Source organism: Oncorhynchus masou, chromosome 2, assembly GCF_036934945.1.
Source record: "Oncorhynchus masou masou isolate Uvic2021 chromosome 2, UVic_Omas_1.1, whole genome shotgun sequence".
Classification (NCBI taxonomy): Eukaryota; Metazoa; Chordata; class Actinopteri; order Salmoniformes; family Salmonidae; genus Oncorhynchus; species Oncorhynchus masou.
The window spans coordinates 33,715,960-33,726,902 of record NC_088213.1 but is presented as its reverse complement, the minus strand read 5'-3'; positions in this window follow the sequence as shown (position 1 = coordinate 33,726,902).

The following is a 10,943-nucleotide window of genomic DNA, read 5'->3' as shown; positions in this document are numbered from 1 at the left end:
AGATGCAGTAGATGGTATAGAGTACAGTATGTACATATGAGATGAGTAATGTAGGGTATATAAACATAAAGTGGCATAGTTTAAAGTGGCTAGTGATACATGTATTACGTAAAGATGGCAAGATGCAGTAGATGATATCATATCGTATACTGTATGGATATAATGCTAAAGCTGGAAAACAGGTAGAGTTGCTAGGTAAGGTATATACTAATGTACAGAGTGTGCTTGTTAGTGTGCATGCGTTTGTTTTCTTGTTTGTGTGTGTGTGTGTGTGTGAGTGAGTGCATTCTTAGGTGTGTGTATTTGTGTGAGAGTGTTTTGATATGCCCACGTTTCTCTTTCAAATGTGCCAAAAAAAAAGAGTGCATCGCTGTATGCCAGAAGAAAAATGAGCCACATTGATTCAAATCACCCAATCCTCCTAAAACCCAAACTCCCCACTGAGATTCCCAAAATACTCTCAGAGCAGAGCAAAACAAATATCATTAAAGCAGTGGCAGGAAGGGAATATAAATAAGGACTACTACATAAACCCTGATATATTCCACATAGCGTGACTCTATGTAGACACCCAGTGCACTGCAGTATTCTGAGGTATTCGCCACATGGGGACATGGCTTTCAAGAGAATCAGGTCTTTATCGAGCCATGGTGGAATCACATGACTAAGGTAGGTGAAATCCAAGTCCTCAGATGTCGTTAGGTGTGGCTCAACCTCTTCACAAATAAAACAATGAAATATTGAGTGGTCTTTGTAGGAATAGAAGGACTATGTACAATAGAATATCATCACTGTAATGTAACAACACAGTCCTACCAACACAGAACGAATCCCTCTGGCACATGAGCAAATTAAAACACACACACACTCACACACTCACACACACACACACACACACACACACACACACACACACACACACACACACACACACACACACACACACACACACACACACACACACACAGTGCCATTATTCTGCTTTGGTGCTCCTCTTGACAGCAGCTCCAGGAGAGGCTATTATTAAGCAGCAGCCGTGCTCCAGCAGCACAGCATAATAAAAATTCCTTTTTTCTTTAATTAACTTTTATGGCCGGCGAAGAGGACACGCTGACACCTTATGCAGTGCTGCAGCTTATTTCTTTCCCCTCATCTCCACTATAAATGTGTGTGTGTGTGTGTGTGTGTGTGCGCAGGCAAGGCCAGAGGGTATGCCAGAAGCGTAAGTCAACTAGGCCTTCACTACGAGAGCCCACTGTTAGGAGGATTTGAGACTACTACTTAAAAATGTAAAAGCTATTTAAAAAGCAAAGAAACCAACAACAAGAACACAATGAAATCATGGTCAACAACAAGTGATTGTGTCCTCTGCAGCTCCACCACCCACGTCCCCAGCACGCTGAAGTGAGCACTCACTAATACATGTGTTTTCCCAGAATCTAATCATGCTGTTTGTTTACGGAATGCTCCCTCCACCTAGTTGTAAACTGTGTTATATCATGCACCACCCACACACAGCCACACACCAAAACAGATGCAGCTACAAGGACACACACACACACACACAGACACACAGAAACATGCACGCACACACACACACACAAACAAAAAGAGTGCCCTGCTAGTGTTGGTGGAGATTGGATCATCTAAAAACAGCCATCTTTTCAGAAGCACAGCAGCAGGTTATCTCCAGCTGAAACTATCACGACTCTCCTTGGATTGCAATTAAAAAGTTGCTCAGTTAGTGGTAGAACACTAATGACTCACACACACCCAGTAAGAGTTGTAAAACATATAAACATAAATAAAACATGTAGTACTGATAGGTACAAAGCACTCATCTCTGCTTAGATTCATCTCCTGTACCTCGTCTGGTGTGACAGGATAAAATACATGTTGTAAAGTAGTGGAAATTAATGTGCGACACCTTTCAAGACTGGGCCTGGAAGGCATGCATTTTATGTCCATTCCTTGTAAGAGGCATAGTTTGAGGTGAAATGTTTTTTTTTTCATCCATTCTTTATTAAGAAAAAGTCAATAACTTGTTCTCGTCCACAATGACGGCCTGGCCCAGAAGTTTCAAAAACATAAACCAATTATCATCAAGAGTTTCGCTATTGTTAAACTCACACCTACACAACTCTATTGTATTATATCAGTACAGGACAATAACTGTATTGTTACATTTACCAGAATCTATTTTTGATATAAAAAGAAAGCCATGAAGACCTAGCCATGGAGACCTAGCCATGAAGACCTAGCCATGAAGACCTAGCCATGGAGACCTAGCCATGAAGACCTAGCCATGAAGACCGAGCCAAGAAAGCCATTAAGATCTAGCCATGAAGACCTAGCCATGAAGACCTAGCCAAGAAGACCTAGCCGTGAAGACCTAGCCAAGAAGACCTAGCCAAGAAGGCCTAGCCAAGAAGACCTAGCCAAGAAGGCCTAGCCATGAAGACCTAGCCATGAAGACCTAGCCAAGAAAACCATTATGATCTAGCCATGAAGACCTAGCCGTGAAGACCTAGCCAAGAAGACCTAGCCAAGAAGGCCTAGCCAAGAAGGCCTAGCCAAGAAGGCCTAGCCAAGAAGGCCTAGCCATGAAGACCTAGCCAAGAAGGCCTAGCCAAGAAGACCTAGCCAAGAAGGCCTAGCCAAGAAGACCTAGCCATGAAGACCTAGCCAAGAAGACCTAGCCATGAAGGCCTAGCCATGAATACCTAACCATGAAGACCTAGCCATGAAGACCAAGTCATGAAGACCTAGCCATGAAGACCTAGCCATGAAGACCTAGCCAAGAAAGCCATTAAGATCTAGCCATGAAGACCTAGCCATGAAGACCTAACCAAGAAGACCTAGCCAAGAAGACCTAGAAAAGAAAACCATGAAGGCCTAGCCAAGAAGGCCTAGCCATGAAGACCTAGCCATGAAGACCTAGCCATGAAGACCTAGCCAAGAAGGCCTAGCCAAGAAGATCTAGCCATGAAGACCTAGCCATGAAGACCTAGCCATGAAGACCTAGCAAAGAAGACCTAGCAAAGAAAACCATAAAGGCCTAGCCAAGAAGGCCTAGCCAAGACGACCTAGCCATGAAGGCCTAGCCATGAAGACCTAACCATGAAGGCCTAGCCATGAAGACCTAGCCAAGAAAGCCATTAAGATCTAGTCATGAAGGCCTAGCCATGAAGGCCTAGTCAAGAAGACCTAGCCATGAAGGCCTAGTCAAGAAGACCTAGCCAAGAAGGCCTAGCCGTGAAAGCCACGAAGGCCTAGCCATGAAAGCCACGAAGGCCTAGCCATGAAGGCCTAGCCATGAAGGCCTAGCCACAAAGGCCTAGCCATGAAAGCCAAGCCACGAAGGCCTAGCCATGAAGGCCTAGCCACAAAGGCCTAGCCATGAAAGCCAAGCCACGAAGGCCTAGCCATGAAGGCCTAGCCACAAAGGCCTAGCCATGAAAGCCAAGCCACGAAGGCCTAGCCATGAAAGCCAAGCCACGAAGGCCTAGCCATGAAAGCCAAGCCATGAAGGCCTAGCCATGAAAGCCACGAAGGCCTAGCCATGAAGGCCTAGCCACAAAGGCCTAGCCATGAAAGCCATGAAGGCGCAGTCATGAGGCTTCAAACACACAAAACTAAAAACATCAACAAGAATGTTCAGTACTCACACCTACAGTACAGTAGTACATTTACATTTACATTTAAGTCATTTAGCAGACGCTCTTATCCAGAGAGCGACTTACAAATTGGTGAATTCACCTTCTGACATCCAGTGGAACAGCCACTTTACAATAGTGCATCTAAATCATTTAAGGGGGGGGTGAGAAGGATTTCTTATCCTATCCTAGGTATTCCTTGAAGAGGTGGGGTTTCAGGTGTCTCCGGAAGGTGGTGATTGACTCCGCTGTCCTGGCGTCGTGAGGGAGTTTGTTCCACCATTGGGGGGCCAGAGCAGCGAACAGTTTTGATTGGGCTGAGCGGGAACTGTACTTCCTCAGTGGTAGGGAGGTGAGCAGGCCAGAGGTGGATGAACGCAGTGCCCTTGTTTGGGTGTAGGGCCTGATCAGAGCCTGGAGGTACTGCGGTGCCGTTCCCCTCACAGATCCGTAGGCAAGCACCATGGTCTTGTACCGGATGCGAGCTTCAACTGGAAGCCAGTGGAGAGAGCGGAGGAGCGGGGTGACGTGAGAGAACTTGGGAAGGTTGAACACCAGACGGGCTGCGGCGTTCTGGATGAGTTGTAGGGGTTTAATGGCACAGGCAGGGAGCCCAGCCAACAGCGAGTTGCAGTAATCCAGACGGGAGATGACAAGTGCCTGGATTAGGACCTGCGCCGCTTCCTGTGTGAGGCAGGGTCGTACTCTGCGGATGTTGTAGAGCATGAACCTACAGGAACGGGCCACCGCCATGATGTTAGTTGAGAACGACAGGGTGTTGTCCAGGATCACGCCAAGGTTCTTAGCGCTCTGGGAGGAGGACACAATGGAGTTGTCAACCGTGATGGCGAGATCATGGAACGGGCAGTCCTTCCCCGGGAGGAAGAGCAGCTCCGTCTTGCCGAGGTTCAGCTTGAGGTGGTGATCCGTCATCCACACTGATATGTCTGCCAGACATGCAGAGATGCAATTCGCCACCTGGTCATCAGAAGGGGGAAAGGAGAAGATTAATTGTGTGTCGTCTGCATAGCAATGATAGGAGAGACCATGTGAGGTTATGACAGAGCCAAGTGACTTGGTGTATAGCGAGAATAGGAGAGGGCCTAGAACAGAGCCCTGGGGGACACCAGTGGTGAGAGCGCGTGGCGAGGAGACAGATTCTCGCCACGCCACCTGGTAGGAGCGACCTGTCAGGTAGGACGCAATCCAAGCGTGGGCCGCGCCGGAGATGCCCAACTCGGAGAGGGTGGAGAGGAGGATCTGATGGTTCACAGTATCGAAGGCAGCCGATAGGTCTAGAAGGATGAGAGCAGAGGAGAGAGAGTTAGCTTTAGCAGTGCGGAGCGCCTCCGTGATACAGAGAAGAGCAGTCTCAGTTGAATGACTAGTCTTGAAACCTGACTGATTTGGATCAAGAAGGTCATTCTGAGAGAGATAGCGGGAGAGCTGGCCAAGGACGGCACGTTCAAGAGTTTTGGAGAGAAAAGAAAGAAGGGATACTGGTCTGTAGTTGTTGACATCGGAGGGATCGAGTGTAGGTTTTTTCAGAAGGGGTGCAACTCTCGCTCTCTTGAAGACGGAAGGGACGTAGCCAGCGGTCAGGGATGAGTTGATGAGCGAGGTGAGGTAAGGGAGAAGGTCTCCGGAAATGGTCTGGAGAAGAGAGGAGGGGATAGGGTCAAGCGGGCAGGTTGTTGGGCGGCCGGCCGTCACAAGAAGCGAGATTTCATCTGGAGAGAGAGGGGAGAAAGAGGTCAGGGCACAGGGTAGGGCAGTGTGAGCAGAACCAGCGGTGTCGTTTGACTTAGCAAACGAGGATCGGATGTCGTCGACCTTCTTTTAAAAATGGTTGACGAAGTCATCTGCAGAGAGGGAGGAGGGGGGGAGGGGGAGGAGGATTCAGGAGGGAGGAGAAGGTGGCAAAGAGCTTCCTAGGGTTAGAGGCAGATGCTTGGAATTTAGAGTGGTAGAAAGTGGCTTTAGCAGCAGAGACAGAGGAGGAAAATGTAGAGAGGAGGGAGTGAAAGGATGCCAGGTCCGCAGGGAGGCGAGTTTTCCTCCATTTCCGCTCGGTAGTAGTAATTTTAGTAGTAGTAACCTATTCCCTCTCAAGAAACTGAAAAGATTTGGCATGAGTCCTCAGATCCTCAAAAGGTTCTACAGCTGCACCATCGAGAGTATCCTGACGGGTTGCATCACTGCCTGGTATGGCAACTGCTCGGCCTCCGACCTCGAGGCACTACAGAGGGTAGTGTGAATGGCCCAGTGCATCACCGTAGCCAAGCTTCCTGCCATCCAGGACCTCGATACCAGTCGGTGTCAGAGGAAGGCCCTAAAAATTGTCAAAGACTCCAGCCACCCTAGTCATAAACTGTTCTCTCTGCTACCGCACGGCAAGCGGTACCCGGAGTGCCAAGTCTACATCCAAGAGGCTTCTTAACAGCTTCAACCCCCAAACCATAAGACTCCTGAACAGCTAAATTAAATGGCTACCCAGACCATTTGCATTGCCCCCCTACGATACCGCTACTCTCTGTTATTATCTACCTCAATTACCTCGACACCGCTGTCCCCGCACATTGACACATTTGCTCTGTACCAGTACCTCCTGTATATAGCCCCGCTATTGTTATTTTCTGCTACTCTTTAATTATTTGTTATTCTTATCTCTTAACTTTTTAGGGATTTTCTTAAAACTGTATTGTTTCCCTTAAGGGCTTGTAAGTAAGCGTTTCACTGTAAGGTTGTATTCAGCGCATGTGAAAAATACAATTTGATTTGGGTAGCAGTAGCATATTATTATTATCATTACATACATTACATACTATTACGTACTTGGCAGCTAAAAGCTGAACTGCAGCACACTAGCCACTCCTCTCCACAAACACTGTGTGGCACCCACTTTGGCAACAACTGACTTAAACATTTCTCAAGATAACGAAGTGTAACCATTTCTAAATAAGCAAATAAAAAATCTAAATCTGATGGACAAACTACAATTCAAATGACACTTAAAAAGAACAAAGAAATATACCAATGTAAAAAAAAAGTATGGAAATGGCAATGAAAAAACCTAACTGCATTGTAACCTAACTGTACAGTAACTGTATTGTTACAATTACCAGAATTTCTTCTTAAGATAATAATCATACGGTGGTATTGTATTTTGTAGAAGCTGAGATTTCTTAGGCTATTGTGAGAGACAACGGTCAGTAAGGGACATGGACTTAACAGAACACAGAGTAGCCTACATATGTCAAACTACATTGTACAGAAAATGACAGGACATTGGACAAGGCATACAACATCTAACTCTTATCAAAGATGATAAGTTTACCCAAATATGGCGGACACTACAGCGTATCTCAACGATCTGATATAGACTCAACTAAGGACAGATAATGAAAAGTCCAAATGAGATGCGGCCTTAGTGGTTTTGAGAACTTGTCTTTGGTAGCCACTGCCTGTTCACCCCGCTATCATCCAGAAGGCGAGGTCAGTACAGGTGCATCAAAGCTGGGACCGAGAGACTGAAAAACAGCTTCTATCTCAAGGCCATCAGACTGCTAAACAGCCACCACTAACATTGAGTGGCTGCTGCCAACACACTGACACTGACTCAACTCCAGCCACTTTAATATTGGGAATTGATGGGAAATTATGTAAATATATCACTAGCCACTTTAAACAATGCTACCTTATATAATGTTACTTACCCTACATTATTCATCTCATATGCATACGTATATACTGTACTCTATATCATCGACTGCATCCTTATGTAATACATGTATCACTAGCCACTTTAACTATGCCACTTTGTTTACATACTCATCTCATATGTATATACTGTACTCGATACCATCTACTGTATCTTGCCTATGCTGCTCTGTACCATCACTCATTCATATATCCTTATGTACATATTCTTTATCCCCTTACACTGTGTATAAGACAGTAGTTTAGGAATTGTTAGTTAGATTACTTGTTGGTTATTACTGCATTGTCGGAACTAGAAGCACAAGCATTTCACTACACTCGCATTAACATCTGCTAACCATGTGTATGTGACAAATAAAATTTGATTTGATTTGGTAGGGTGTGTGACTGTGGAGGCAGGAAAGGCAGGCTTCCATAGCAGCGTAGCACAGCTTTGGTGGTGGGAAGCAGGAACGTAGCGGTGGGTCCAGCTATTGACTCGCTTTATTGATTTTGGCAAGGGAGTTGAGTACTTAAAATCACAACAACTTTTAATCCAATGTGATGATTGTGTGTGAAGGCAATCCCCACCAGAATCAGAATGGAGTTCAAATCAGGCCCCAGCAGCTGCACTGGCTTAGGATAAACTGGCACTCACTACTGGTTCATAATAACATGGGGAGTCACCAACCACAAGCATAACCAAGCCCTGATAAAAAGGAGAGAAAATAAAATAAAAGTCACTAAAAGTCACACTCCAACAGCCATACTTTCTAAATTTCTAAATATTTCTATTTCTAAAAAAAAGTCAAGTTGATAGCTTGTACCAAAGAAAATCTTCCCACTTGAATGGTGAATAAAACCTATTTTGTCATTGAGGTGATGTATGCAGGACTGTGACTGTATAACTCTGTTAGTCAGTTTTATTATTCAAGTTTCACACCTCCTAGCTCCCTCCCTATGACCCCACTGTCCCTCCTAAACCCCTCTGGAACCTTCCTCCCAGAGCTCCAGTCAAACTTCTCACCTCAACCAACCTTCAACAGTGTCAAAAGCTGCAGACTGAATCAGAACCCGGCGTGTTTATGAGTTCCTGATGCAAATAATGAATAATGTAAAAATACTTAAATAGGGCTAATCATTCTAAGCGTAGTGGGAAGGCATTAAAAGTGTCCTTGTGATGCGGTACTTTAGGAGCGTTGTTGTGGAGGTGGCAGAGTCCTGATTGGTGGGCAGGGATGAGTGATTAGTGGCGAGCTGCAGTAATATCCTCCACGGCCTGGCTGCGGGAGCCAACCACAGCGCTGTAAACATTTCACTGCGTCCCGGCATTGCTTTACTGCCTGTAGAGGAGGGGAGTTGTGCCTTTAATACTAAAGCGGGCTGCTGCCGAGCCTTATTACCACAGCCCTGTCACCAGACACACACACACTGACCCCCCCCCCCACACACACACACGCCTTTGGAAATGAATTCCATTGTCACCCAGAGTCAATTCCCAGCTGAATTGGAGGAGCTGCTATTGCTCCTGCTCTGTCCATGTGACTAAGTGTCTCCTGCCTGCTGCTGTGGCTGCCGCACCTCCATTTTGCTGCAGGGATATTTGGTACAGTGTCTGGCTGATGAATAATATAACAGCATTGGTTTGCTCAGGGAAAAGCAGTTTATGCAAACATACATAATAGTAAAGCCCACATTCTCCTCAATTAATTTGCATTGACAGTGCATGAACAATACACAGTGATTAGTGGACCTTCCTATAATTAGATTGCTTAAATACCATCTACATGTTTTAAGATGATAAATATATTTAGCAGTTCTTCCAGAAAATATGGTATTAATGTGAATGTTGTCAGGCAGTTCAGCAGGTGCATGGAAAAGCCTGTCAATAAGGTAGAGAAAATAGGTGACATTCATTATGTAATTGACATTATGTAATGTGACTGGAGATATAGGGACCGTCATTTCAACTGGCAGATAATCTGTGTAATTGACTTGAGTACTATTTTTATGAATACTTTATGCTTTATACTTTAAAGGAATGCTTAAAAGAGCATACAATCACACCATTTTCCTTTTGGTTGGTTCTTGAAGCTTTTAGATAAAGCCAGGCTACACTCACAATGCAACCACAGAAAAAACATTTCTTACATTATCTTGCAATGCAGGTTTTCCCCCCTTAAATTCTTCAGATTAAAATCATCCTGGACTGAGGGAATTCTTACCACAGAGTGCATTTCCAATGCAATAATAATATCATAACAGTTACACTCTCGAAAACAGAAGCTGATGAATATAAATCCCCACAGTATGATGACATATGATATATGAGGAGTAGATAAACACAACTGTTCCCACACTGTACCCATGTTGACGCAGTCAGATAAATGGATGTAAATGGGCCCGGCGGTGAATGACGCATCATGGGGGTTGGCATGGAGAGGAGCAGCGTGCCGTGGAGGTGGTGTGTCCAGTGCTGGGCTGTGTGTCACCGCTGTGGTGCATCGGACAGAGTTTTGGAAAGTTTCCAGGGGCTGCTGGTGATAAGGATGAGCGAGTGGCCCGTTACGAGAAATGTCTCTCAAAGTGCACAAGTCAGAGCGAGATGGATCAGCCCCACCCACTGGACTGAAGGGTGCTTCTTTACCAGCCTCCCCGGGACGCTCTCTGCACTCTCTAGTAAACAAATATCTCTGTCTCTCTCTCTGTAATGCCGAGTGGGATCATTCTGGAGAGCTGCAAATCAAGCCCACTCTGCATGATGTGCATATTGAGCCCAGAACAGCCAAACAAATCATGGCAAGCCCACAGCTTCAGGAGGATCAGATTAGGGGGCTATCTCTATGAGGTACTTTATATCCATTACTCCCCATGCACATCGCTGTAGTCTACGGCACACACATATACTCGTGCACTCGAACTAGGGCTGTGATAGTCATGAAATTTTGGATGACGGTAATTCGTCAGCCAAATAACCGCAGTCGACGTAATTAACGTTTGAATGGCACAGTTGGGACGCACATTTTCTCCTCTCCTTCGCTCCTGACTGCATGTGCTGCCATAGAAATAGAATGAATAGAACAGGCATCCCCATTCAAGTCAATGATGGTATAATGGGTGGACTGGCGGCCATTGTGAGTGTACCCATAAGAGCAAAGCAGGAAGTAAAATATGTGCTAAAATATGTGATGTGATCTGTTGATTCAACTCGGCCGTCTGCACTGATCTGTCTGATAGTGCTGAGAGATTAGTGAGTTTTTGAAGTCAGTTCGTTTTTTGTTAGATTATTTTTAAAATGTTTTTTTATTTTGGTTTTGTCCCGCCTTCAGTCAGGTGTTTGTTCCACAATTTTCTTCCAACACCCTCCATCAATATGAAACAATCTCTGATAGTAAATCAAACTGCCCACACTGACCACAGGAGAAAGGAAATCATCTACAAAGAATCCCAATATAACAATTCTGCACCACAGGGCCATGTCTGATTCAATGGCTCGACTCAATCACATGCTCCCTCTCTCCCTTCTCTCGCTCACTCTACTCTCTTTCTCACGTTCTCTCTCTCCCTTCGCTCACGCTCTCTACTCTC